The sequence below is a fragment of the Myotis daubentonii genome, chromosome 2 (assembly GCF_963259705.1).
Source record: "Myotis daubentonii chromosome 2, mMyoDau2.1, whole genome shotgun sequence".
Classification (NCBI taxonomy): Eukaryota; Metazoa; Chordata; class Mammalia; order Chiroptera; family Vespertilionidae; genus Myotis; species Myotis daubentonii.
In genome coordinates, this window is record NC_081841.1 from 28,266,919 (window position 1) to 28,293,549 (window position 26,631).

The 26,631-nt window shown below is 39.8% G+C and overlaps 1 protein-coding gene across 4 annotated transcripts in view; it reads right to left on the reverse strand.

Annotated features, from left to right (window-relative positions):
- EPS8 (epidermal growth factor receptor pathway substrate 8) overlaps window positions 1–18,861 on the reverse strand; it is a 172,561-nt gene extending 153,700 nt beyond the window's left edge. For 2 of the 4 annotated variants that reach the window (XM_059682300.1, XM_059682294.1), the window contains exon 1: window positions 18,615–18,861. The gene's annotated coding sequence lies outside the window, so the exon portion shown is untranslated. Of the gene's footprint in view, window positions 1–17,621; window positions 17,696–18,614 lie in introns of all 4 variants that reach the window. The other 2 variants (XM_059682297.1, XM_059682301.1) reach the window with 2 other exon arrangements.
- Window positions 18,862–26,631: the final 7,770 nt, after the last annotated feature.

A 26,631-nucleotide genomic window follows, 5' to 3' on the forward strand; every position in this document is an offset into this window, starting at 1 on the left:
CCAACAAGATGGCGGTTAATTTGCATATGTAGGCACAATGCAGGGAGGCAAAAGGGAAAGCAGGAAGAAGCCCCCTGCCACTGACAGTGATCGGAAACTCAGGGGGGCGCTAAGAGCCGGGGGGCAGGGCAAAGGCGGCCCTGGGGCCGCCTTTGCCCTGCCCCCGAGCCATGATCGGAGAATCAGGTGCCTTTGCCGCCCTGGCCAGTGATAGCAGGAAGTAGGGGTGGAGCCAGCGATGGGAGCTGGGCACTGTCGAAGCTGGCAGTCCCGGGAGCTAGGGGTCCCTTGCCTGGGCCTAAAGCGGAGCCCACGATCGCGGGGCCGCTGCAGCTGAGGGTCCCCGCTGCCCGGGCCGGACGCCAAGGCCAGAGGTGTTAGGCCTGGGCAGGGGCGGAGCCTGCAACCACAGGGAGCTGGGGGTCCCCTGCCCAGGCCTGACACCTCTGCCGGAGGCCTTAGGCCTGGTCAAGGGGCCGATCTGGTGATTGGTGATCGGAGGGTGATGAGGGTCAACTCCTCTGGACGAGGCATCAGGCCTGGGTGGGGGGTGGAGCTGGGGATTGGGGGGATATGATGGTCCCCTTGCCCAGGCCTGAAGCCTGGGTCAGAAGCGTCAGGCTTGGGCGGGGGGTGGAGCAAGCGATCAGAGGGAGATGGGGGTCCCCTGCCCAGGCATGATTCCTGGGCCAGAGGCCTCAGGCCTGGGCAGGGGCCAGAGCCAGTGATCAGGGGGAGATGGGAGTCCCCTGTCCAAGCCTGACACCTCTGGCGGAGGCGTCAGGCCTGGGCAAGGGGCCGATCAGGCGATCAGAGGGTGATGGGGGTCTACGCCTCTGGCCGAGGCATCAGGCCTGGACTGGGGGCAGAACCAGTGATGGAGGGAAATGAGGGTCCCCTGCCCAGGCCTGACGCCTCTGTCAGAGGCGTCAGGCCTGGGCAAGGGGCCAATCCTGCGATTGGAGGGTGATGGAGGTCAACGCCTGAGGGCTCCCAGTATGTGAGAGGGGGCAGGCTGGGCTGAGGGACACTCCCCCCCCACACACACACACACACACACACACACACACACACCCAGTGCACGAATTTCGTGCACCGGGCCCCTAGTAATATAAATAAATACAATAATTAATAAATAATAATACAACTGTATTTTCACATATTCACAACTATAAACCTACTTCCCATGTATAAGACATATTGTTAACTATAGTCACAATGCTGTACATTAGATTCCTACAATTTATTCACCTTATAACTGGAAGTTTGTACCCCTTGACCAATATCTCCCATTTTCTCTACCTCCCTCCCATCCCCAGACAACCACCATTCTACTGTTTCTATAAATGCATATATATCACATTTTCTTTACCCATTCATCTGTCAAGGAATACTTAGTTTATTTCCATGTCTTAACTATTGTGAATAATGCTATAGTGAACATGGGGATGCAAATATCTCTTTGAGATCCTAAATTTATATTAATTCTAGTATATTGAGTAGTGTGATTGCTGGATTGTATATTAGTTCTAGTTTCATTTTTTTTGAGGAACCTCCATATTTTCCACAATGGCTATACCAATCAATACTCCCATCGACGGTATACAAGGATTGGCTCCCTTTTCTCCACATCCTCACCAACACTTATCTCTTGTCTTTTTTTATGATAGCCATTCTAACAAATGTTCTGTTCCACTGGTCTATGTGTTTGTTTTCATGCTTTTTGATTACTGTAGCTTTGTAATAGTTTGAAAACAGGAAATATGATGCCTCTCACTTATTCTTCTTTTTAAGGATTGCTTTGGCTTTTCTGGTCTTTGTGGTTCTATATGAATTTTACAATTGTTCTTATTATTTCTGTGAAAAATGCTGTTGGAATTTTAATAGAAATTACACCGAATCTATAAATTGCTTTGGGTAGTAAGGGCATTTTAATAATATTAATTCTTCCAATCCATGAACACAGGATTCTTTCCACTTACTTAGTCTTCTTCAGTTTCCTTCATCAATGTCTTACAGTTCTCAGTGCACAGGTCTTCCAAAGTATCATATATTTGGGACAAATAAAGTCTAAGAAATCCATGCAATATTCAGGTACAGTCAGAAATAAAGGGTTAGAGCTCAGGAGAACAACCGCATCAACTGGAAATAAAGAATTCGTGAAATAATGTGAGTGCTCGAAGTCACCTTGGAAGATAATGAAACATAAAATGATTCGAAGGCTGAGAAAAGAATTGTGGAAAATTCAGAAACATCTCAACTTGTGAGTGTTCAGATTATGAACAGAACCATGAATTGAGGCCAAAAAAAGTACTGTCTCTCCCTGCTACCAACAGATGGTGCTAGAACTTACTTGAGAAGAACACTTTGGACACTTTTTAGATACCTGTCCAACTCCAAACAGCAGAGTTTCTGAATTAACATCAAGTGCAGGTGGATGTAAACCAGAGAAGGATAGCACCATGGAAGCCAAAGGAAGAGAACATTGTTTAAAAAAAAAAAAAAGGTCATTACAAACATGTAGCCATTCAGCAAATAGCCAATCTACAAAGCACTAGAAACTCTAGGCAATAAAAATTTAACAGTGAACAAAACAACACAGTCCATGTCCTCTAAGAGCTGACAGGTGATAAAAATTATCAAGAGATAAAAATTATCTTCCTTTTGGTTTGGCTTTCGGAAGGTTACAGATGAGACATGAGCTCAGGCACTAGACTACAGTGGGTTGAATAATGTAGGACACTTGAGGGAGAAGAAACAGGCCTAAGATTCTTGCCAAGAGTCTTAGTTTGGCTAACAAGACAGATATAAGCAGCAGCAAGAGGACATTAAGAGAACAGTTTCCAGATATGTGTAATACCACACCAACAGACACAGGAACCCCGAGATTTACTTACTATATAAACACTTTGACATACATGTAAGAAGGGGAATTACATTTTAGACTCCAAAATACATTTTATGAGACAAAAACCTAAATTATTAAAATTACATTCCAATGTTATTGATTTTTTAATTATTAATGATTCTCTGAGTTCAATTTGGTTTAAGTCAAGTTGAAAATTAGAAGGGAATCATCAGGCCAAAGAACTTTGATCATCCTCAGAGAAAAAAGGAAAATGAATGAGATACCTTGATGCAGTTTAGAGTTAAAGATATGCATGTGCCCTGGCTAGTGTGGCTCAATTGGTTGCACATCATCCCAAGCACCAAAAGGTTGCTGGTTCAATTTCAGTCAAGGCACATGCCCAAGAGCATGCAAGAAGCAGCCAATAGCCCTACCTGGTTTGGCTCAGTGGATGGAGCGTCAGCCTGCGGACTGAAGGGACCCAGGTTTGATTCCGGTCAAGGGCATGCGCCTTGGTTGCGGGCACATCCCCGGTGGGGAGTGTGCAGGAGGCAGCTGATCGATGTGTCTCTCTCATTGATGTTTCTAACTCTCTATCCCTCTCCCTTCCTCTCTGTAAAAAATCAATAAAATATATTTTTTTAAAAAAAGAAGCAGCCAATAGATGTTCTGCTCTCACATCGATGTTTCTCTCTCTCTCTCTCCCATCCTCTCTAAATATCAGTTAAACATATATTTTTTAAAAGATATACATGGGACTAATTACCTCTTAAAGGGAGATACCTAAAATATTTTAGAACTGGGTTTATGAGCCCCTTCAAGAAATGCTAGAGAGGTAAGTGTTGGAGGTAAGGAGAGATATAATATTGTAGAGGTAAATAAGTACCCTGCCTAAGTACAAGTCCTAATTAGAAAAAAGAGTATGGTTTAAGTCTAGCTGACAGAAGTCTGTATCTGTTTAATTATTGCAGCCAATAATCTCAGTACAACATATTTCAACATATGAGTTACATACGAGAAGTTCCTATCCATGTCTAGCTAGCATATATAGAGGCAAAATGGCAATTAGACATTAATGTATGACCAAACAAAACTAAGTGATTCATACTGGTATCTAAAATTCTCATTTTTGCAGTAACAACTTATAACATGTATAACAAAGCCTGAAATCTTATGTGACTTCAATAAATATAACCAACTACACGTATTCATAAATATTCATTTAATGAGAGAAAAACAGCCTCAGCTTATTCGGATAGTAGGCATGCACAAACTAATTTACTGCACAAGAGGTAGTAGAAACAATTCTACCACTTCTTACCAATACATTCACATACTACCTTTTTTTAAAAAAAGAAAAGAAAAAAAGTCTTCAAAAATAACTTTCAGTATGCCATCATTTCTTTAAAATCAGATCCTCTGGTAATGATTTATTTGAGAAACATGTAAGAAGGAATAGCCAAAATGAGAAAAACTAAATTAAGTTTTCTTTAAGAACAAAAATGCTTCTATGTTATGGATTTGGCAAAACTGCAGAAATGGATTTATATATTTACCCCTCCCTCCTCTCCCCAACTCCTCAACTTGTATACAAGCCCTGTGTTGTTTAAGCTAATAGCATATAGCTATAACTCTGGTTAAGTAGACAGAGCTTGGAAAATTAGGTCACAAGGTTGTCACTGGGACTCCAAATCATCTGTCTGGCAAGTTTGCATGGCTCCCTCCTCCCTGTGATTCTATTATACACTGTCTGATAGGCAAGATAAGGGAGAGGTTCCAAGGGCATTCTATAATAGCTTCAAAAATTTTTGGTCCAAATCACTAAGAATGTGGGACAACTCAGGAACTGTTATCCTTCTATAGTCAACATAGTTATCAATGATTTGATAAATATTAATTCAGAACCTTCTTTGTGCAGAGAAATAATTATTTTGTTAGTTCAGTGCCAATCATGGTCCAAATCCATACAGGCTTATGATTTAAAAGCAATTCTTGGTTTTGTTTCCAAACGATTAAGCTCCTTGCAATGCAAATAAAGAAGTTTTTTGAAATAGATAGTTATGAATCTTTCATTCATAGTAGCTCACTACAAACACATGAGCCAAATACATTGTGGGGATCATTTCAACGGTGTGTAATCTGAGAGGTGTGTTAGAAAGTACTTGGTCCACTAAGGGAGGAGTCATTCACATTTTTCTTTCTTGTAAGTAAAGTACAGTGCAGTATTGCTTCATATGGCAGTCTGAAAGTTATCCACATTCCAAATTCAAGATAAGAGATAGTTAGTTCCCCATCTCTACAGATTAACATTTTACGACCAGTCTGAGATCTCCAGTATGATCCTATGTTATGAATAATGGCTTCTTCATTCCTAAGTTTCCAGTCTGACCTGATCATAAATTGACCTTAATAGTTGGAAATCTTTCAAAAGGAGTCCTGGTAAACTAAAATATTTCCTGAAGCTGTTCCTAAATAACAAATATTCCTTTGTGGAATTATTGTAAAATTATACTTAATTTGGAAACGGGGCTATAAAAATCTACATCAGTACATGTAAAAAATTATAATACAAAATGTTAATATCTTCACTCTCTTAGAAGTTAAAGAGAAGGCAGGAGGGAGGGAAAGAGGTAGGAAATAAAGGAGAGGCCAGAAATGTTATTCTTTATTTTACACATTTTTAATTGTTTACCTAGAATTTGATGCTTCTTTTACGTTTTTATGCTTCTTTTAATTTACGTTTCTGACATGGTACACTCAATAAAGATAGGAATCTTAACTTTGTTAATTATAATATTTCATTATTTAGTAATATGTCTAGCAGTTAATCGGCACTTATTTAATATTTCTTTATTAAGAGATCAATTTCACTAACTGAAAAAAATTATTTTCCATTAAATAAAGCTGTATATGTCCAGGACTGTTAGGTCAAGAAATCAGATCGGGCTGAATAAAGCCGATGGGCCTGCTTTGGTTTAGCCAAATCTCTAATTTCACACGACTATCTCAGGTCACAAGAAGGATGGTGATCATAACAAACAAAACACACCTTCATATACAAAGGACAGTTCAATATGTATTTTATTGTATTCATACGCATTTGTGCACCTCTTCTACAGTTTTCTTTTAAAGAAACTGTATCCATTCCAGCCACTGCTATGGTTGACAACAGTAGCAAAAACTTAGTTAAGAGTATTAGAAAGGGGGGTATAGGAAGCTGAAATGATCACAGCTAGAAGCTTTAAAAAGTTTTTTTCGAGAAAAAGCACACTTCTGGCTGAATTAGTTTCTTTGGTCTTAAAAATGAAGCCATATTCTCAAATCAACCCCTTGCAAAGTTCTACAGACTCCTGTCTTCCTTTGGAAGAGGAAAACTCAGCAGGCTCAGATCAGCTGCCTAATCTAAAATGCTTCCCCCAAATGCACAACTGCTCTCTCAAACGCTTAGTTAGCTAGACCAGCTTCCAATAAGAGCAAGCATTTGTTTCGCTTAATGTCTAAAATTCAAACTAATGTCCACATTACCCTAATGAAATCAATGTTAGTTAGAAAGATCTGGCTGTTAAATCTTACAATAAGACTGTCCATATTTGGAACCCAAACCTTTTATTTTGTATCTAATTATTGAATAAATATTTAATATATACTCTTATCGAATAATACATTACGCTTTTCAATATTTATAATCAAAGTTCCTCATATGTAAATCACGAATGGCACAGCAGTGATTAAAATGGCTTCTAGATTTCCTGAGAAGTATTTGAGTTTCTCCTTTGGTTACCACCAAACTATTTCCATTATCTACCATTTACTACCACAACTAGTTTCCCCATCATTTTACCACTTCATCCATTAGTTTGGGATCTTTTAGTTTGATTATAAAAATGCCTTTGAAAACAATAAATAGGACACAAAATATAATTGGTAGCTACTGAGTAAAATTATGCAGTATTCTCACATCTATTCTGTTGCACAGGCATAGCTCATGACTTCACTCTTTAAATATTCTATTAACTACCGAGCAGAGAGAGAAAATGGAAATAACTATATGTAACAGATATAAGTGGAGAGGAGGCGGCCTTGGAGGTAAGATGAGACTTTTGTTCCTATTCAAAGACCCCTTAGGAGGTCATGAAGTACTCCACATACAATTATTTTTTGTATCATATGACTTCACATGAGATATGTATAATTCAAATTCTTTAATTCCATACATTGTTAACGGGCTCCTACAACACAAAAGGTTAACAAAAAGTCAGTAGCATAAATTCTAATATAGAAATAAAACCATGGTGGATCTTTCCTAATTAGCACAAAAACTGAATGGTGTTAAGATATTCCAGTTAATCACTGCTAATGTATTTACTCCAGACAAATCAAGATTTTTATTATCTTCATAATGAGACTTGACTACTTCCAAAATAATTTATTTACTACCCAAATAAAATGAAGGTGATGAGAGTTTCAATCATTCCTTTGTTTCACGCCCTCTAGCAGCCTAAACTTAACCTCCACTGTCATAACCACCATGAATGTCTCTTTTATTCCGATTTTACTCCCCATGACTGAGGTCTCACAGGCAGTGAGAAAGAGAACAGTAAATGGAAAGATAGCAAAGTTATGAAAGATACATTTTCAACTCAAGTTGTCTGAGGACTGAAAAAAACTGTCAGACACTGGGGCTAGAGGATGGGATAAGCAGGCAGGAGAGCAGCAGGTGGGAGAAGGAGTGTCAAGGGAAAATCCACATGATCATTTATTTGCTTCAAGATTTTTGTCAGTCTATTTTCTATATGAGACCATGGAAGTAGCAAGTCTTAAGATAGTGTGGGGGAAATGAGAAATACAGCCAAGTACATGAATGTTGTAGTAAAAATGGTACTTAAACCTTTTATTTCAATAATTTGGATAAAAATATAGAAAAGTAAAATAATATGAAAAGAAACGATGATATATCTTTTCTACAAAGATAGCAAATATACTATTATACATAAAATATAGAACTGATAATTCTTTATAACATTCTTTTTTTAATATATTGTTATTGATTTCAGAGAGGAAGGGAGACAGAGAGCTAGAAACATCAATGATGAGAACCATTGATTGGCTGCCTCCAGCATGCCCCCTACTGGGGATCGAGCCTGCAACCCAGGCATGTGCCCTTGACCAGAATCAAATCTGGAACCTTTCAGTCTGCAGGCCAATGCTCTATCCACTGAGCCAAACCAGCTAGGGCTATATCATTCTTTATATATTGTTTTTCAGGTTTGACTATCACAGATTGCTCATTTTAAAATAGAAAATGAGCCAGGCTGGTGTGGCTCAGGGGTTGAGCTTCCACCTATGAACCAGGAGGCCAAGTTTCGATTCCCATTCAGGGAACATGATCAGGTTGTGGGCTAGATCCCCAGTAGAGGCAACCAACCAATGTGTCTCTCTCACACTGATCTCTCTCTCTCCCTCTCCCTCTCTCCCTCTCTCCCTCTCCCCCCCCCCGCCACCCCATCTCCCTGCCCTCTCTCTCCCTCACTCTACCTCTCTCTCCCTTCCACTTTCTATGAAAAAGCAATGGAAAAGATATCCTCAGGTGAGGATTAACCAAAACTAACAATAATCCTATAAAATAAAAGCCTAATATGCTGTGTTCAACCGTTCTTTCGACCATTTGACCAGTTGCTATGAAGCACACTGACCACCGGGGGCAGACGCTCCAACAGGTAGGTTAGCTTGCTGCTGGGGTCCGGCTGATCGGGACTGAGCAAGCAGGCCAGATACGCCCTCCCATGGTCCCTCCGGGGGCCCTTATCGTGCACTGGTGGGGTCCCTTGGCCTGACCTGTGCCCTCTAGAAATCCAGAACCCCTCGGGGGATGTCAGAGAGCCAGTTTTGGCCCTATCCCTGCAGGCCAGACCGAGGGACCCCACTGGTGCATGAATCCATGCACCAGGCCTCTAGTCCTATATAATAAAAACGTAGTATGCAAATTGTCCCCTCAACCAGGAGGGGCAGGGCCAGCAGGGGAAGGGAGGGAGGCCCTGGCCAGCGGCCAGCAGCCACTAGGGACCCTACCAGTGCATGAGTTTCATGCACTGGGCTTCTAGTAATAAAAAAATAGAAGATGAAACTTTAAGCAAATCTGCAAATTAATGACCATTAAAATCTTTATAAGGTATTTTCCTCAATAATTAAAAACATTATCTTTAACATACATTCTTCAGGCATATATATTAACTCTAAACCTTTACATGCATGAGTATCACGTGAATATGCTACAAGATTTGGACCAATGACTAGATTTTTATCACAGAACGAATTCCACGGCTTTTAAATTATTCAGAATCTAACAAGGCCCCACAAAAGAGTTAAATAAAAGAACTAACAAAAAAATTAATATTGTCTGTAGACTAAACCTTACATCCTGAGGTGTAAAAAACCTTTTAACACTAGTTGTAGTACACAGTACTAAAAATACACACACTATACATCAGAAGTTCTGATAATGTAGGTAAACACACTAAAATCATAAGGCAAGTCAACCTTGAGACAGGGTTTCTAAATCAATATTTCTAAATTAAAGAGTAATATTTTAAAATCCCATTATGCACTTAGTCATAAAACAGTTAAAGTTTTGAAAACACACTGGAAAGAAAAATTGGAAATTACAAACAAACTGAGCAAGCTATTATGGGGCAGGATGGAGGGGGTCTACATGTAATAGTGTTCCATTTTTCTTCCATTTATGAAAGTTAAATGTATCTTTCCTTTCTATAATAAGTGTATCTTTCTTCATGTTTAATACTACCTTATTGTCTCTTCATGTCTAAAATTAAAACCGTCTTATTGCCTACTAAAAACCGTCTTCTTTCTCTTCAAGTCTAAAATTCCTATTCAAGTTCAAATGTAAAAACTGTTGTAGAATATTAAATAAATTGTATTCAATGTATTTCAAATGTGACAAATTTCACACCCACTTTTCTTTATAGGATTGTTTTGCCACCTGTACTTTATTTTAAACATATTATTTTCTACAGAAAAACAGAAACAATATCACAAAACATTAGACATAGTAGAATCAACAGAAACAAATTAGTGTTTAATGATCACAAATATTTCAATAGAAACATTCTATTGTTGCACTAAACCAATAAATACATCAGTAATGCACATGTATTTCTAGAATAAGAAATAATATTCGTACAGAGAGGTAATATTCTAATGTTGCTAATAAAATCTTCTAAATAAAATAAAATTTATATATTAATAGTCTCCAATAAAGGACTTTAAAAATATTTCCCTCTTTTAAGTTTAATTTTTTTCCTTCTATTGATCGTCATCTTTTTTTCTTCTCTTCTTATATCAAAAACACAATTTTTCAACTATAGAAAACTGACCTCTTATCAAGCACATAATTCATTCACTAACACATTATTTTAGCACATTCATGAGTATTAAGTTTCAGGTTGTGGTCCAAAACTGTTCATGGTTCTTAGAATTCTTAATTGGTTAGAATAGGACTAGATGATACCTTTGTGGGATGTTACATTCTAATGTTGTATGCTACTAAATATAACAATGGTTTGGAACAGGACCTCTGATTTCACCCAAAAGCACACAAGTCCTCTTCATGAATAAAATCACGTGAATATCACAGGACTAAAAAAGCACAAAAGAATTTATCTACTACATAAGGACTTTAGTCAAACAGTCATAATATTCGGACACTCATGCAGCTCTTAAAACAGGTTTGGTATCTTTATTCTCTCCTACTACAATGTAGTGAATACTCTATTGTATTGTTACTTATAAAAATGAAAAATAACTGGTTATTCTGTTCTTTCTAATAACCCTGTAGACTCTGTATGTGAGAAAGTACAGAATTTCCCACCACTCCCATCATGTCCCTCCCCGCATTGTGCACACATCAAACATATTCATCTTTCTGCCTGGAATGCCCCAGAGTCCCAACTCCTACTCTCATTCTGGGTCTCAAAAATTCATCCTATAAAACTCAAATGTCACCTCCTACAGTAAAGACTTTTCTGACTGCCTCAGCCACAGTGAACCTCTTTTCGTTAATGTGCTGGGATATACTTTTTTTCTTCTTTTTTTTTCATTTACCCCTCAACAACTATGTCAAAGTAGGTAGTATTATAGTTTCCACTTCTTAGATATGAAAACTAAGGCATATAAGATCTCTCTGATTTCAAAATCCATTACTTGTTTGTTTGTTTGTTTGTTTGTTTAATATATACTCTGTTTAGTTCTATACTCTACTGAAATGTCTGCTTCCCTCCATTTTCTGGGTTCCTTGATCACGGAATGAAGAAACCCTGTCTTATTCATCTTTATAGTCTCAGTGTCTGGCACAGAACAGATGCTCACCAAATGTGGAAGGAGAGAAGGAAGGCAGGAAGACAGAAAGGGATGAAGAAAGGTAGGGAGGGAGGGAAATATAAGTTCAACCTCCTCTGTGAGGAAAAACTCATCCCCTTCTAACCATTCTAAACATATATGTGTTAAAAGTGACAGTAAGTGCTCATTTCATTCAACAAACATTTTGTGAATATGTCTCATGTGATGTGCTACGCTTAACGAAAACTGAGACTTAGTCCCTGCCCTTAAGAAACTTATAATTCAGTGGGGCAAAGGAAAAAACAACTACCTAATACTACCACTATTTGTTTTATTTCTCTTAATCCCCCACAATTTCCTCATTTCCTCTTTCAAGAAAACTTATTCTTTTTTTTTTTTCTAACCTGAATCTCTATCAACAGGGATTAAAATGAGATGTGTGTTTGAAGACTGGAATAAAAGTAGGTCCAAAACTATTTGAAGGAGAAAAATAAAAAGGTTTATGCCCATTTGAGGGGCAGGTGATTAAAGGTACTTGGATATCTAAACAGATATCTAGCAAGGCAGATAACTTAGAACTGTTCATCCTCCACTTTCTAGGGATGATGCTGATGTTCTATACCTTTCATTGTTGTTGTCTTTTTATTGAATTTACTAGAGGCCTGGTGCATGGATTCGTGCACATTAAAAGTAAATTAAATAGAATGTGGCAAGTGGGGCAAGACTGGGCGAGAAAGGCCAGACATGCTCTGGAGCAAACCTCTTGTGGTTCCTCCCCAGCCGGCCGCACCTAGGGTGGCGCCAGGGCTCGAAGGGCATCTGCAGAGTGAGTGGGGGTCCCTCTCGCAGGTGGGATCCCTTGGCCTGGCCTGCAGGGATCAGGCCAAAACTGGCAGTCCGACATCCCCCGAGGGGTTCCGGAGTGTGAGAGAGCACTCTGCAAAGTTGCTGTCACTCAGCAGCTCCTGTGTTGAGCATTTTTCCCCTGGTGGTCAGTGTACGTCATACCTACCGGCTGGTCAGCTGGTCGTTTAGCCTTTTATATATATAGATATAGATTGGGTGACATTAGTTAACAAAATTATACAGATTTCAGGTGCACAATTCCACAACACATCATCTGTACACTGCACTGTGTATTCCCCACCCCAAGTCAAGTCTCCATCCATCACCACTTATCCCCTTTATACCCTCTTCCTTCCCTTTATACCCTCTTCCTCCCCCTCCCCCTAGCAATCATCACACTATTGTCTGTGTCCATAATTTTTTTCTCTCTCTTTTTTTTAAATCAAGGACATCCTGATACTATCCTGGTACTTTTATTCTATGAGACACAGCACAGCCAAGTAAAAAGAGCATGGGTTTTGGAGTCAGAAAGATCAGGGTTCCCATCTAGATTATGAGCCTATTTATTACCTGCAATATGGAAATAAGGAGACTTGCCTTAAAACTCTCTTGTAAAAATTAAAAAAGATCAATATGATTTAACAGTTATAAAACTAGGTGCTAGTTTTACTATGTCAGATCTCTATAGATGCTTCTTGAAGGCTGATTCTAACTATAGTATTATAATATAAATACTTCTGGCCCCAATACCAATAATACAAAGTGTTTATTAAAAGAAAGGTACTTGAAAAAAAAGCCCTTTGTTGCAAGAGTAATGGCATAGGTAACATTAAAGACGATATTGCTAGGTATCAAGTTTCTAGATAATACATACATTATCTGTTTCTTCTCAGCATACACCCTGCAAATCCATTATTTCAGATCCTCTTCATAAAAAAAGAAAACTTCATTATTTCCTACGGTTAGATCTAAAAGAACTGACAGATATTATTCATATTAACAATTCCATTTTCCACAAAGAAGAATAGCTGGGTTAGTGCGGAAGAAGAAAATAAATTACAGTTTGTCCTCAATATTCACAGGTTCTGCATACATGGATTCAACCAACAGATAATCAAAAATACTCAGGGGGGCCCTAGCCGGTTTGGCTCAATGGATAGAGCATCAGCCTGCGGACTTAAGGGTCCCAGGTTCGATTCTGATCAAGGGCATGTACCTTGGTTGCGGGCACATACCCAGTAGGGAGTGTGCAGGAAGCAGCTGATTGATGTTTCTCTCTCATCGATGTTTCTAACTCTCTATCCCTCTCCCTTCCTCTCTGTAAAAAATCAATAAAAAATATATTTTAAAAAAGGAAAAAGAAAAAAGATACTCACAAAACACATATCTGACAGAGTGCTTGTATCAAAAAATTTATAAAGAATTCTTAAAACTCAACAATAAAAAAATAGACAACCCTATTAAAAAACAGGCAAAAGTTCAGACATCTCACCAAAAAAATATATACATATGGAAAATCGAGTACGAAAAGATGCTTAACATCAAATATCATTAAGGAATGGCAAATTAAAGCAGTAATAAAATATTACTACATACCTATTAGAATGCATAATATAAAAAAAAAAACTGAAAATACCAAATGCTAACAAGGATGAAGAAGCAACAGGAACTCTATCAAACTGCAATAAGATATATAAATAAACCTTAATGCTATATCACTAAGTGAAAGAAGCCAGTCTGGTAATTCCAATTATATGACATCTGGAAAGGCAAAACAATAAGGACAGTTAAAAAAAAAAAAATTACTGTTTGCCAAGGATAAGGAAGTGATAGGTAAAGCACAGGAGATGTTTATTATGTTGAAATTATTCTGTATGATACTTTGATATTGTAATGATGGACACATGAAATTATGCATTTGTCAAAATCCATAAAACTTTACAGAACAAAGAATGAACCTTAATGTTTTCAAATTAAAAAATAATAATTTGGAAGGTCAGAAGATCCCAGGATGGAATGCAGATTGTGACAAAAGGATCAAACTGTATTATACTAGTACATTTCTGTAGCAACCTCACTAAAGGAGATAGGAGGAGAAGGAGCCTGTAAGGCTAAAAGCAAAAGGAACTGCACTCTAATTGATAAAGTGTTTCCACTCTCTGTAAAGGGAGTATAGGCTAACGATTTCAATACTGCTGTACATATATAATGGAATTGAACAATTAAGTAAATGGATGGCAAATGGTGGGAGCCAGCTTTCTTCTCACTGTTGGAGTGAGTTTACAGATAAGCAGGGGGAGAAGGCCAGAGTGATATAGGTGGTAATGGATTAGGTAGAGAAGGGACATCCATATGAACTCATTATTAGCTTAATATGATACACATGGTTACACAGAGAAATATGTATAGATAAGTGTATGTTCATGGGTTTGTATACACACATGTATTTCCTGCTGTGTCAAATGAGAGGGCCTAGAAGAAATGACACACCAGTAGCCACAAGAACCCCGAGCACCCACATCTTAGTTTCTAATACCATTTCCCAAGAAAATGAGCCAGATTCTTTCTGGCTAAGTCTAGTACTGGGGCAGGAAATAGAAATATACAATATAAGCCTGAATCATCTTTTAATGTAGAAAGTGATTTTTAAAAAATGATGGAGGCAACTGAAAGAGCTCCCAATGGTCAAAGCTGAAACAATTTGAGCAAGAAAAAAAAGTAGTAATAGATTATAACCCAAAGTGTAATTGTGATATATATGTTATATACATACTATATATGTATATATATACATGTGTGTGTTTATCTATTTATATATACATATATATATTTTATAGTTGGCTCCATCCTAGATATATCTATACTAATAATCTATACTAATAATAGAGGAATATGCAAATTGTCCAGGACACCATCACAGTAACAACCGAACAGCAGGCTGCGTGGGGTGACCAGGCCGGCAGGGGGGTTAGTGAGGGACGACCAAACGACTGAACAGCAGGATGCGTGGGGTGACCAGGCCGGCAGGGGGGTTAGTGAGGGACGACCAAACAACTGAACAGCAGGCTGCGTGGGGTGACCAGGCCAGCAGGGGGGTTAGTGAGGGATGACCAAACAACTGAACAGCAGGCTGTGTGGGGTGACCAGGCCGGCAGGGGGGTTAGTGAGGGACGACCAAACGACTGAACAGCAGGCTGCATGCGGTGACCAGGCCGTCAGGGGGGGTTAGTGAGGGATGACCAAACGACTGAACAACAGGCTGCGTGGAGTGACCAGGCTGGCGGGGTTGGGGGGCGATCAGGCTGGGGGGGGGGGCATTTGAGGGCAACCAGGCCAGCGGGGGGTGGGGGGGCAGTTGGGGGCAACCAGGCCCGCAGAGAGGGGCAGTTAGGGGCAATCAGGCAGGCAGACAGGTGAGCAGTTAGGAGCCAGCGGTCCCAGGTTATGAGAGGGATGTCCAACTGCTGGTCAGGGGATTGGGCCTAAACTGGCAGTTGGACATCCCCCGAGGGCTCCCGGATTGGAGAAGGTGCAGGCTGGGCTGAGGGAGACGACCCTTACCCCAGCCCCACCCCACCCCCCATGCATGAATTTCGTGCACTGTGCCTCTAATTTTATATGTGTGTGTGTGTGTGTGTGTGTGTGTATAAAGTCCAGATAAACATAAGTAAATAACTGAGTATATACATAAATGGGAGAAAGACATGCAGAAGAATTCCAAGTAATTTATACAGATACTCCACCCTTGAGGAAAAGATACGTAACTCTCCACTCCTTAAGTATATAACTCCTCACAACTACGATGGTCATCAAAAACAAGGAAAGACAAACAAACTGTCACAGCCAAGAGGAGCTTAAGGAGACTTGATCATTAAGTGTAATAGCCTATGATAGGATCCTAGAACAGAAAAAGGAGATTAGATAAAAACTAAGGAAATCTAAATAAAGTATAAACTTTAGTTAATAATAATGTAGCAATATTGGTTCATTAACTGTAATAAATACCAATGTGAGATGTTAATAAGAGGGGAAACTGGGTAGAGGGATACATGAGAAATCACTAACTTTATAATTTTTTCTGTAAATATGAAACTGATCTAAAAAATAAAATATATTTTTAAAATCTCATTTAAGAATGCATCTAGAAAATATTGAAGATGTTGTAGTGAAACACTGAAGAACTTCACAACTTCCTTGCATATATTAAATTTAGAATGTTTACAACTATTCTGCTACAGGACTTTCTTTTTAAGAAAATATTTTTCAATCACTAACAGCTGCAAACAATTTCATGCAGTAATTCCCAGAAGGGGTGTATTATAGCTGAAGTACTTTAATGAAAATTCCACTTTTTCCCTTTACAGACCATTGCAGATGTCTGAAAATTTGTAACCTATCAATCATTCACTTGTGTTGTTTTCTGATGATCTAAATAACTACCAAATATGCTGGAGCCATACAACTCAGAAAAGCTAACCTAAATTTTATATAAATCAAATCAGTGCTAAAATATTCATCCAACAAAACTTCAAGCATCTAGAGAGAGACTTGAGAAAAACTATCATCTTTTATTCTGAATACTAAATTTTCTTATATAAACCATGGTTCAAGTGAGCTAGCGCAAAATTATTAGAGGTAAATGAAGAAAACAGTAGAGGAAAAAGAAAGAGTAGACAAAATTAGGACTTCAAATGTATCAAATAAAAATATTGAAAGCAAAGAACAGAAGACCTATGTCATAGCATAGAAAAGGACTACTATCCAAAAAGTATCAGCATAGATAAAAACTTTAAAGCAAGAAAAGCTAAAGATTAAAGCAAAAGGAAATGTTGCTTTTATTTAGACATTAGATTCCTGATAGGGAACAAGATTAAGCCATTTTGGGGGGGGGGGAAATCACCCTAAATACAATTTAATTTAAAGTATTCCCACACTACAAAGCTGAAAATCACTATATAATCATATTGAATGACATTGGAGATGGAAGGAAAAAAAAGATTTCAAAGAGTATGTATCAAATATTATAAAAAGTGGTATCTCTCAGATTAGTGGAATTAAAAAGCAAGTTTTCTTTTTTTTCTGCTGTGAAATGAATGGCTTGTGGAATTTTAAAAAGTCTTACTCTATGAATTCTGCACTAAAGGCATTCTATAAAACGTTACTACATTTGTGATATATCCTAATCTACCCTTTACATGGTATATTTATAAAGTGCATTATTTTTTCAAAGTGTAAGTAAAAATTTGAACCCATGACCCAAAATTTTCCAGACCAGCAACTTAAAAACTGTAGCATGTCCAGAAAACTACAACTCAAATTGAAAATCTATACTAAGGTGAGAGAGGATGACACTGACTTTAATTTCAAAGACCACATGATCTAAATTACTAGCGCACACTTTGCAAAAACCCAAGTCGCTGTAGAAAGAAGAATGGTATCCTTTCCACGGAAATAAATTGCAAGCAATACACAACACAGTTGCTCTGTTGTTGACACATATATAAAGCAGTCTTCTGGAAATCCTTTCTCCTATCTCCTTCGGAATAACAAAGCCAAAATCAAGCTATTCACATACCTCGAGAACCAAGTTTTATCTGAACTCTTAAGATATTAGCTATTCCTCTTATCATCTCAGGCAAGAACTGAAACCTTTAAAAAAAAAAAAAAGCCAGCATGCATGTCATTGAAATATATTTTATAAAGGAGGATTCCGATTCCTAATGCTCTACCGCTCTCAACATTTATGCATTTCAAATCCTAATACCGCAGCGTCCTGCCCCCCAGAGATTCCAGCAGTACTATGAGAAAAGAAGAATTTGAGAAACAATGCAAAGGAAGAGGACAATCGGTGCAAAGATTCTGGAAAGGAAAGGAAAGACAGTGAGCATCTGAGGAGCCAGCAGGGTCTGCAGAGGTGGGGAAATCCACTCCCAAGGCATTAACTGACAGGCACCAAAAAGGTCATCTTCCCGAAAGTAAAATGATGAGTAAAGCGGAGCAAGCTTAAAAGGGGGGGGGGGGGGGGGGGAGGCAGCCAACAGGAATTAGAAGTGACAACTCCTCGAATATAAAGAGTTATATTCATTTGAGGAGACAGGCGCTGGCGAGACCTTGTCCCAGAATGTCAATCTGAAAAGACCCCCTCCCCGTTTGGAGGTGGGGAGAGTAGCTCTGCAAACCCCAAGTCTACGATGAACCCAGAGAAGAACAGTCGTTCTGTAGCCGCCCCGCCGCCCAGAGAAGCGCAGGTGGATCTGCGGAAGCTCAGGTTACCAGGAAATATTGCAGGGACACCGTGAATCTTCCCCGCTCACCTTCCCGGAGCCCGGGCGCGGCGGGCGGCGCGGGGTGGGCGGCCGGGGTGGGCACGGGCTCCCGGGCGCACCGGGACCGACGCGCGGGCGCGCACACCTGGCTCCCGACACCAGTTGAAAGCAGTGAAAGTGAATGAAGGCGGACGCGGCGCCGGGCACCGCTCCCTCCAAGCACACAAAGGCGGGTTTTTAACATCCAGGATGAGTTCTCACCGTCGGACCCCGGCGGGCGCCTCTCACCGAGGGGTTCTTACCTCGGATCCGCCTTCGGAGCCGCGGCTTTCCCCGGAGGCGCCTCCAGCCCAGACGAGGTAGGAGGTGGCCAAGAGGAAGCCTCCGACCTGGACGGCGCCCTCCCCGTCCTTCGCGAGCCGCCCAGCCGCTGTCTGCGCCTAGTTGCAGAGAAGCGATCTCCGGGACTAGCCCCGCGCGGACCTGGCGCTCGCCGACACCGCCTCGCCTGCCGCTGCCAGCGAAGTCTGGATCTGCCCGCCCGCTCACCACTCGCCGCCGAGCCAGCCGCGCGCCGCGCATGCCCAGTATCCTCGTAGGGAGCGCGCGCGCGCGCGCGCCGCCCGGAGCGAAATCCGCTCTCCGGGTCTTGCCTGCAGCCGAGCCGCGGACTATCTGGTCGACCCCCAGCGCTAAAGGCAAATAGGCGGGTGGGACCCAGTGGGCGGGAGAGGGACCGCAGGGAAGTTATCAAGGCTGCGATCGAAGCCGGCCCGAGATTGCCGGCCACAGACAGGTTTGCAGAAGTGACCTAGCTGGACTGACTAGCAGCTGGGAGACTCGGTAGAGGTCCGCCCCCCGGCAAGGTTCTGGTTCACAACTCTAGTAGTCCACGACCTGCCAGCCTTCCTCTTCCCTCTGGAGCCCTCCAACCTATTTCCCCCCTTCTGTCGCTTTCCTCTTTTTTGTCTCAACTTTTGCTGTAAACTGATGGCATCTAAGGGCCTCCATTCGGTCCCTGGGACTTTCTACACTGCCTGCCCTTAGTTCCAGCCAACAAGTCCAGACCCGCTTTTCACGCCTGACCTGGATCACGTTTTTTGCTTCCCTCTTGCCAGGAGTTTGATGTGGTGTGCAGTGGAGGCTTCTTTCAGTTAGTGCCTCTAGTAGCATAATCAATCCTGAAACCTTCGCCTGCTCCCCGAGTAGCAAGTGGAGACACTAAAGGAGAAGACCCTTGCCTGTGAACACTGTATTTTCTTACTCTCAGACCTCTTTATCATAGCTACCCCCACAACCTGTTCTGACTTCTTTCAAGCTGACTTCCAGAAGTCAACCAGAGAGTATCAACTTGATGGCAATAGATTGCAACGGATTGCTTTGTGCAGCAAGGGAGAAGCAGTCTGGGAAAAGATTTCAGACCAAGGTGGAAATTAAAGGCATTGTGCTAAAAGTGGGAATAGATCTTAAATTAAGTCCCCTGTCTTAAGTAGGAATCCTCTCTCCAATATTCCCACCACAGCATTATACACTTGAATTTTTCCAGTGTTAGAAATCTATTATCCATTTATGTGTAATCATGATTATTTATTAAATACTAACCTATGCCAGGAACTAAGCACATTTATATATTATGTCTAATCCTTAAAATGAGATAGGCCTTATTATACCTATTTAGCACATTAGGAAAATGAAGCATAAAAGTCATTCCTTTTACCAAAGCCAATGCTGATGACAGAATTAAAATCCAGGTCTGCTTAACTCTAAAGCCTATGTCATATGATTTGTAATCATCATATCAACTTCCCTCACCTTACACAACTGGCACTGGTTCTGCCCTAGGAACTGCACAAAATTAATATCATTCTTTACAGACATTGCAAGCCTCGAACTATTGGAAGCAAACTATTAAGTAACTACTAGAAGATCTTCTAAAACTTTCTTCTTCTTCAAATCTCTGGTACTTTACACTAATCCTCAAATGGCCAGGTGAGCCCTCAAAACTGCACTCTTTTCCCTCTTTTAAATGTACTTTGACTTTTCATTTTCCTTCTAAAATCGTGCACTCAGAAAAAAACACAATATTCAAACACAGTGTGCCAAGAACTGAGTCATAGATTGATCATAGTCCCTTTGATTAAGTATACTCTGCATGTAAGGCACCCCAAACCTATATTAGGTTTTTCTTTTAACAAACATATTACCTAGAGTGAAAAAATCCAAACCTATTATACACAGACTACAATTAAACCTTACATAGTCTATCTATATAAAAGGCTAATATGCTAAGTGTCTGTCCAGGTAATGATGTGACATAGCAACACCTGGCTTCCTCTCCCTAGCGACTAGCTTCCTTGCAGTTTCTTCGGCCCAGGAACATGACTTGCTTTATAGCCAGGTGGAAACATTTTACACTTTAACCAAATGTCTGTGAAGCGATTTCCCCTGCCTCATCTCATTTGATCCTCACAGAAGTCCTGAAGTAGGTATATAGGAGACTCAGTGGAATCCTATTTTCTTTTCATTAGCTGGAAAACGGAGATTTAGAAAGCTTAGGAACTTGACCCAACTGAAAAGAAGTAAGAAATGGTGGACCTTGAAAATGACTTCAGGTTTTGTCACTGCAAAGAATATAGTCAAACACTGCTGCATTTAAATATTTACCTTTTGTTATCCCTGGGTGATCTATAATAATAATCTGAACACACCCTTCTGGTGCAAGACGTGCTTCAGTGGGGCTTTGGTGCTCACAGAGTCTGCCCCCTAAGTGTGTCCTTTATGGATCTGAGGAGTTATAATCTGGATGGTCTCACTCTGACCACTGGGTACACTGGCTCTTGGGTCTCTAAGGAGGTGCTAATTTAGCCTCTGCCTGGGGCTACCCAGCAGGAGCTATGGAGAGATCTCCAGATTCCTCTTCTTTGTTTGGAGTTTGGAGGTGCCTAGATGAGGCCCAGCTGTGAAGCAATGCAAGCTGCTGCGGGGCCTTGGGCCTTCTTTTGGAAGTTCTGGGTCTCTCTGACCCAGCTGCAGTTTGTTAGGTAATTTTCAGATTGCAAAGGGCCAGGCCTTTCATATGCAAAAACATCTGCACACAGCTTGGGTGGGGCAGGGTCTCAGGGAATCAACAGGGCAGAGCAAACAGCTATGGCTGATCCTCAGTCCTACCCTAAGAGGCCCCACGTCTCAGTGTCCTGGTAATCGCTGCAAGCACCTCTGAGAGAAAGCCACCCAGGAGTTCTGACCAATGCCAGACATTTCAGTTTCTTCCTGTATGAGTCTGGGTCCCCAGACTCACCCAGAACTGGAGTTCAGAGCAGTCGGGAGCTTGTGTCTCCCTCCCGATTGAAAAAGACAACCGAGTCCTCAGTTGCCAGCCCTTTCCACGTGCGCCTCTGTACCTCTGCACTTTACTTCCGCACCTCCTCTGAGTCTCAGTGTGCTTTTCTCTTTCCTTCTAGTTGTAGAATTTCCACTCAGCCAGCCTTCCTGTGGTTCTGGATGATGTCCGTTTTGTCTTTTAATTGTATTTTTGAAGTGGTGTGCCAGGCAGCAATTTCCGGTGTTTACCTATGCCGCCATCTTGGTTTCTCTCCCACAGACTAACTTTTAAAGATTTAAATTTAACTTGAATTTTAAATAACAGCACATTTTAATTTCTAAAAAATTAACTTAAATAAGTGGGATTTTAAAATAGACTACCAATTGCTTTGGCCAGTGCTTCTAAGTGGTTAGAGACTCAGCCCTCACACAGAAGGATTGTGGGTTCGATTCCCAGTCAAAGGCACATACCTGGGTTGCAGGTTCAATCCCCGGGCCTGGTTGGGGCTTATTCAGGAGGCAACCAATCAATGTGTCTCACATCAATGTTTCTCTCCTCTTGTCTCTCTCTCCCTCCCTTCCTCCTTTCCATTCTTTCTGAAAAGCAATGGAAAAAATATACTCAGGTAAGGGTTAGCAACAACAACAAAAATATAGACTACCAAATAACTCATGGATCAAAGAAGAATTCATAATGAAAAAATTAAAATACTACTTAGAACTGAAAGATAAATACATTTTTGTATGCTCAGATCATAAAATATTTTGTAGCCATAGAACATGAGGAAAAAACAGCTACATAAATTACTCCTAGAAACTTCAAGTTGAGTCAAGGTCCCAGAAGATTATGTACAATAAGTCACCCTTTTTACAAAGCTCAGAAACAAGCAAAACTAAGTAATATGTTATTTATGAATACATATTTGCTAAAATCTAGAGTGTAAACAAAGCAATGTTTATCATAAAACTCAGGATAGTGGTTACCTCTGAGGAGTAGGAAACAAATGGAATGGGAGGCTATCAAACAAATTGCAATGGTATTTCTTGTAGAGTGCGTCATGGGTGTTCATCTTAGCTACTATTCTTGCACTTGCAGGAGCAAAAGAATGTTGAATTGCAGTCATCATGGAGTTAGCCATAGATAAGGAAAGGCTGAAAGAGATAAGACAGAATAGCAATCATTGCTTTAATTTTTGGTGAAGGTGATCCCGTCATATTCTTGTGTTTACCTGAATACAGGTGATTGGAATGCCAAATTGCCTACCATCGCTGAGCTTGTAGCTCTGTAGATAAAACATCCTTCTTTTGTTTATTTTCTCCTTAGTTTCCTAGGAGATGTATTCGTAAACATATTGCTATGAGAGATGTCTTGGATTTTGCTGCCAATGGTTTCTTCTATGGTTTTCTGAGTTATGTTTAAGTCCTTTATCCATTTTGAGTTTAATCTTGTGTATGGTATAAGCTGGTAGTCTGGTTTCATTCTTTTGTATGTATCTGTCCAATTTTCCCAACACCATTCATTGAAGAGACTGTCTTGACTCCACTGTATGCTCTTGCCTCCCTTGTCAAATATTAATTGAGCATAGTGGCTTGGGTCAATTTCTGGATCCTCTTTCTGTTCCATTGATCTATACAGCTGTTCTTGTGCCAATACCAGGCTGTTTTGTGTACAGCAGCTTTATAGTATAACTTGATATCTGGTATTGTAATCCCTCCAACCTTATTCTTTGTCAAGATTTGCTGTAGCTATTTGGGATCATTTTTTATTCCATATAAATTTTTGGAATATTTGGTCTAGGTCTGTGAAATATGTCATTGATATTTTAATTTTAAAAAAATTAAAAATGGAACTCCCATTTAACCCAGTGATCCCACTTTTAGGAACATATCCTAAGAAATCAGAAACATTCATCAGAAAGAAGATATGCACCCCTATGTTCATAGCAGCACAATTTACAATAGCTAAAATTTGGAAACAGCCTAAGTGGATCAGCAGATGAGTGCATTAAAAATTGTGGTTTATCTATACAATGGAATACTATGCAGCTGAAAAAAAAAAAAAGAAAGAACTATTACCACTTGCAACAGCATGGATGGACCTGGAGAGCATTATACTAAGTGAAATAAGCCAGTCAGAGAAAGGTAAGTATCACATGATCTCACTCATATGTGGAATCTAATGAACAACATAAACTGATGAACAAAAATAGACCCAGAGACATAGAAGCATCAAACAGACCATCCAACCTCAGAGGGAAGGTAAGAGAGGTTGGGGAAGGGGGGAGGGGGGGGTCAGGCAGGAAGAGATCAACAAATGAACTCATATGCATATGCATAACCCATGGACACAGACAATAGGGTGGTGAAGGCCTAGGGTGGGAGGTGTTGGTGGGATGGGAGAGGTCAATAGGAGTAAAAGGGAACATATGTAATCCTTTCAACAATAAAGATTAAGAAAACAAAAACAGGTCCCTCTGAGCAGGACGACAGATACTCTGTTCCTACTTTTATGTGTGAAAGTTTATTTTCACAAGGTTTATTTTCCCCAGAAAATCTAATGCTTTTGTATAATTGAGGGAAAGTTGATTTTCAAATCAGAGTTATTGATTCATTTACTAGTAACACCTGAATATTCTTTAAAATACAAAAGAGACATTTATATGTTTTATCTTTTTGAGATAACTATACTGCTCATTCCACAGAACTGAAAATTTGGCATTTAAAAACAGCACTTGTCTCACTATTTGCAGATTTTTCTAATCAAATCTAGGCTTTTTCTTTTTCTACTTGTGTCTAAGCAAGAAAGCAGATGAGACTTAAAAAAGAAAAAGAAAATAACCATGGGAAAAAGTAAACCTCCAAAAAATCGTCAATTTTAAATTTTAGTATAGCTGTAAAATGAAATTCTATCTCATTGAAAAGAATGAGGTGATGATATTAACCACTGATTTGAATGGACATCACAAAAGCTGTAAGTGGAGAGGAAAAGGTGAGTTGCAAATGATGTAGTATGACGTACTTATGTAATAACAGCTAAACAAATATAAGCTAAATTTTTAACAGCATTTTTAAGAGGAGGGGCAATTATTTTCACTATTCAGTTACTATAGTTCTATATTCTTTGAATTTTTAACTGTGGACCTGTATTATTTTGTAGCAGAGAAAATTAAATAGTAATATTTTATTATCAACTGTGAAATTTGTGTGTTTCTAAATTCTTTACTCCTGCTAGAACTCAGCTAGATTTTAAAAAATGTTCATCTTTATGTCTTCAGTTGCTTTTTTTGTGTCTTTAGATTTACTGAGCTAGAATAACCCTCCGCCTATTTAACAATTCTCTTGGGGGATACTCATTGGCATTGCAAACACAGACTTTGTTTCCTTAAGTTGGCATCCAAATTTTTTTATTCACTGACAGCAGAATCCTCAGAGGAAACAAAATAAAGCAAAACAAAAAACTTCTATTACAAAATTGGCAGGCTTTAAAAAACAAATTCACATATCTGAATAATTTTCTCACTCAAATATCCCTAGTGCTCAAGAAAACGCCAACAATCTTAAAGATAATTTCCCTGATAACAATGCATAATTCTAAGTCATGGCAAGACAAGAGCAAAAATATGCCCTAGATTTCAAGTCTAATTTCATCCTAAAGTACAAACACACACATGTGCACACACACACACACACGTACACACTCACACAGAAAATCTCTAAAGTGTACCATAAATGCTTGTTCACTTTCCAAATAACACTACAACTCTCCTTTCCTTTAATGAGCACTTTTTAAAAATGCAAAGCTTGCAAAGCATTTTTCACACTTTCTTATCTTATTAAGCATAGCATTTCTTAGCAACTATGATTATCGCTAGGTGCATTCATGACTGTACTGCACAGGTGCACAACCCTTTATCCCAAACCCATGCAACCAGATGTTAGGGTTTTGTGAAGCAACGTGGGGCTTGTACCATATATTCATAACACCCCCAGCACAATCTTTAATTAACACATCATTTCTGCACTAAAACATATTTACACAAATTGGACTGCAGTTCGTAAGTAGCCTTGTATCAGTTCAGATTTGCTGTGATACAAGACAAAATCAGGTCAGGCTTTGTCACCGAATGCAATCTGAAAAGCAACAACTTTTTTGAAAACTCTGAGTTCTTTCACATGACATTGCAGATAAAGCTTTATGCACCTGTATGGTAGTGCCAGAGGGGTAACTGCCTTGTTTGCTCTAGCTTTAGGGCCCTACATGGCTCCCGTTTTGAATACTCCCCGTCTGCTTTCGTCTGCTTCTGCAAGCCTTTCTGCCTCCTCCATGCAGCCAGGCACGTTCCACCCATTGTGTCACTGTGACTTCCTCCACCACCTTCCTGCCCTTATAATTTATTACTTTTACTCTGCTGGGACTAAAAAAGTAGATAACCAAATTATTGTAATCATGTATGAAATTAAAGTAAGCAGGTTTTACATAAGGGGACTAAAAGCTATTTTATGACAAGATATGGAAATTTTGCTCACATCCTTTATAGCAGGGGTCCTCAAACGTTTTAAACAGGGGGCCAGTTCACTGTCCCTCAGACCGTTGGAGGGCCGGACTATAGTTTAAAAAAAAAACTATGAACAAATTCCTATGCACACTGCACATATCTTATTTTGAAGTAAAAAAACAAAACGGGAACAAATGCAATATTTGTATTTGCATGTGGCCCGCGGGCCGTAGTTTGAGGACCACCGCTGCTTTATAGCATCTATTGCAACAAGTAGAGACCTTTTTAGTTCGGGAATGACTATCACCTGTGTTCACAATGTTGCGATTGTTATCCTTTAAAAGGGGAATTTCAGAGTGAGGATAGGGAGAAGGGTGGGTATGGGTGGGGAGAGGTTAACTGATTAACCAGGGAATTTATATACATGTATGCATAGCCCATGGACATAGACATAATGTGGTGAAGGCTTGGGAGGGGCGGGTTCAGGGTGGATGGGGTCAAT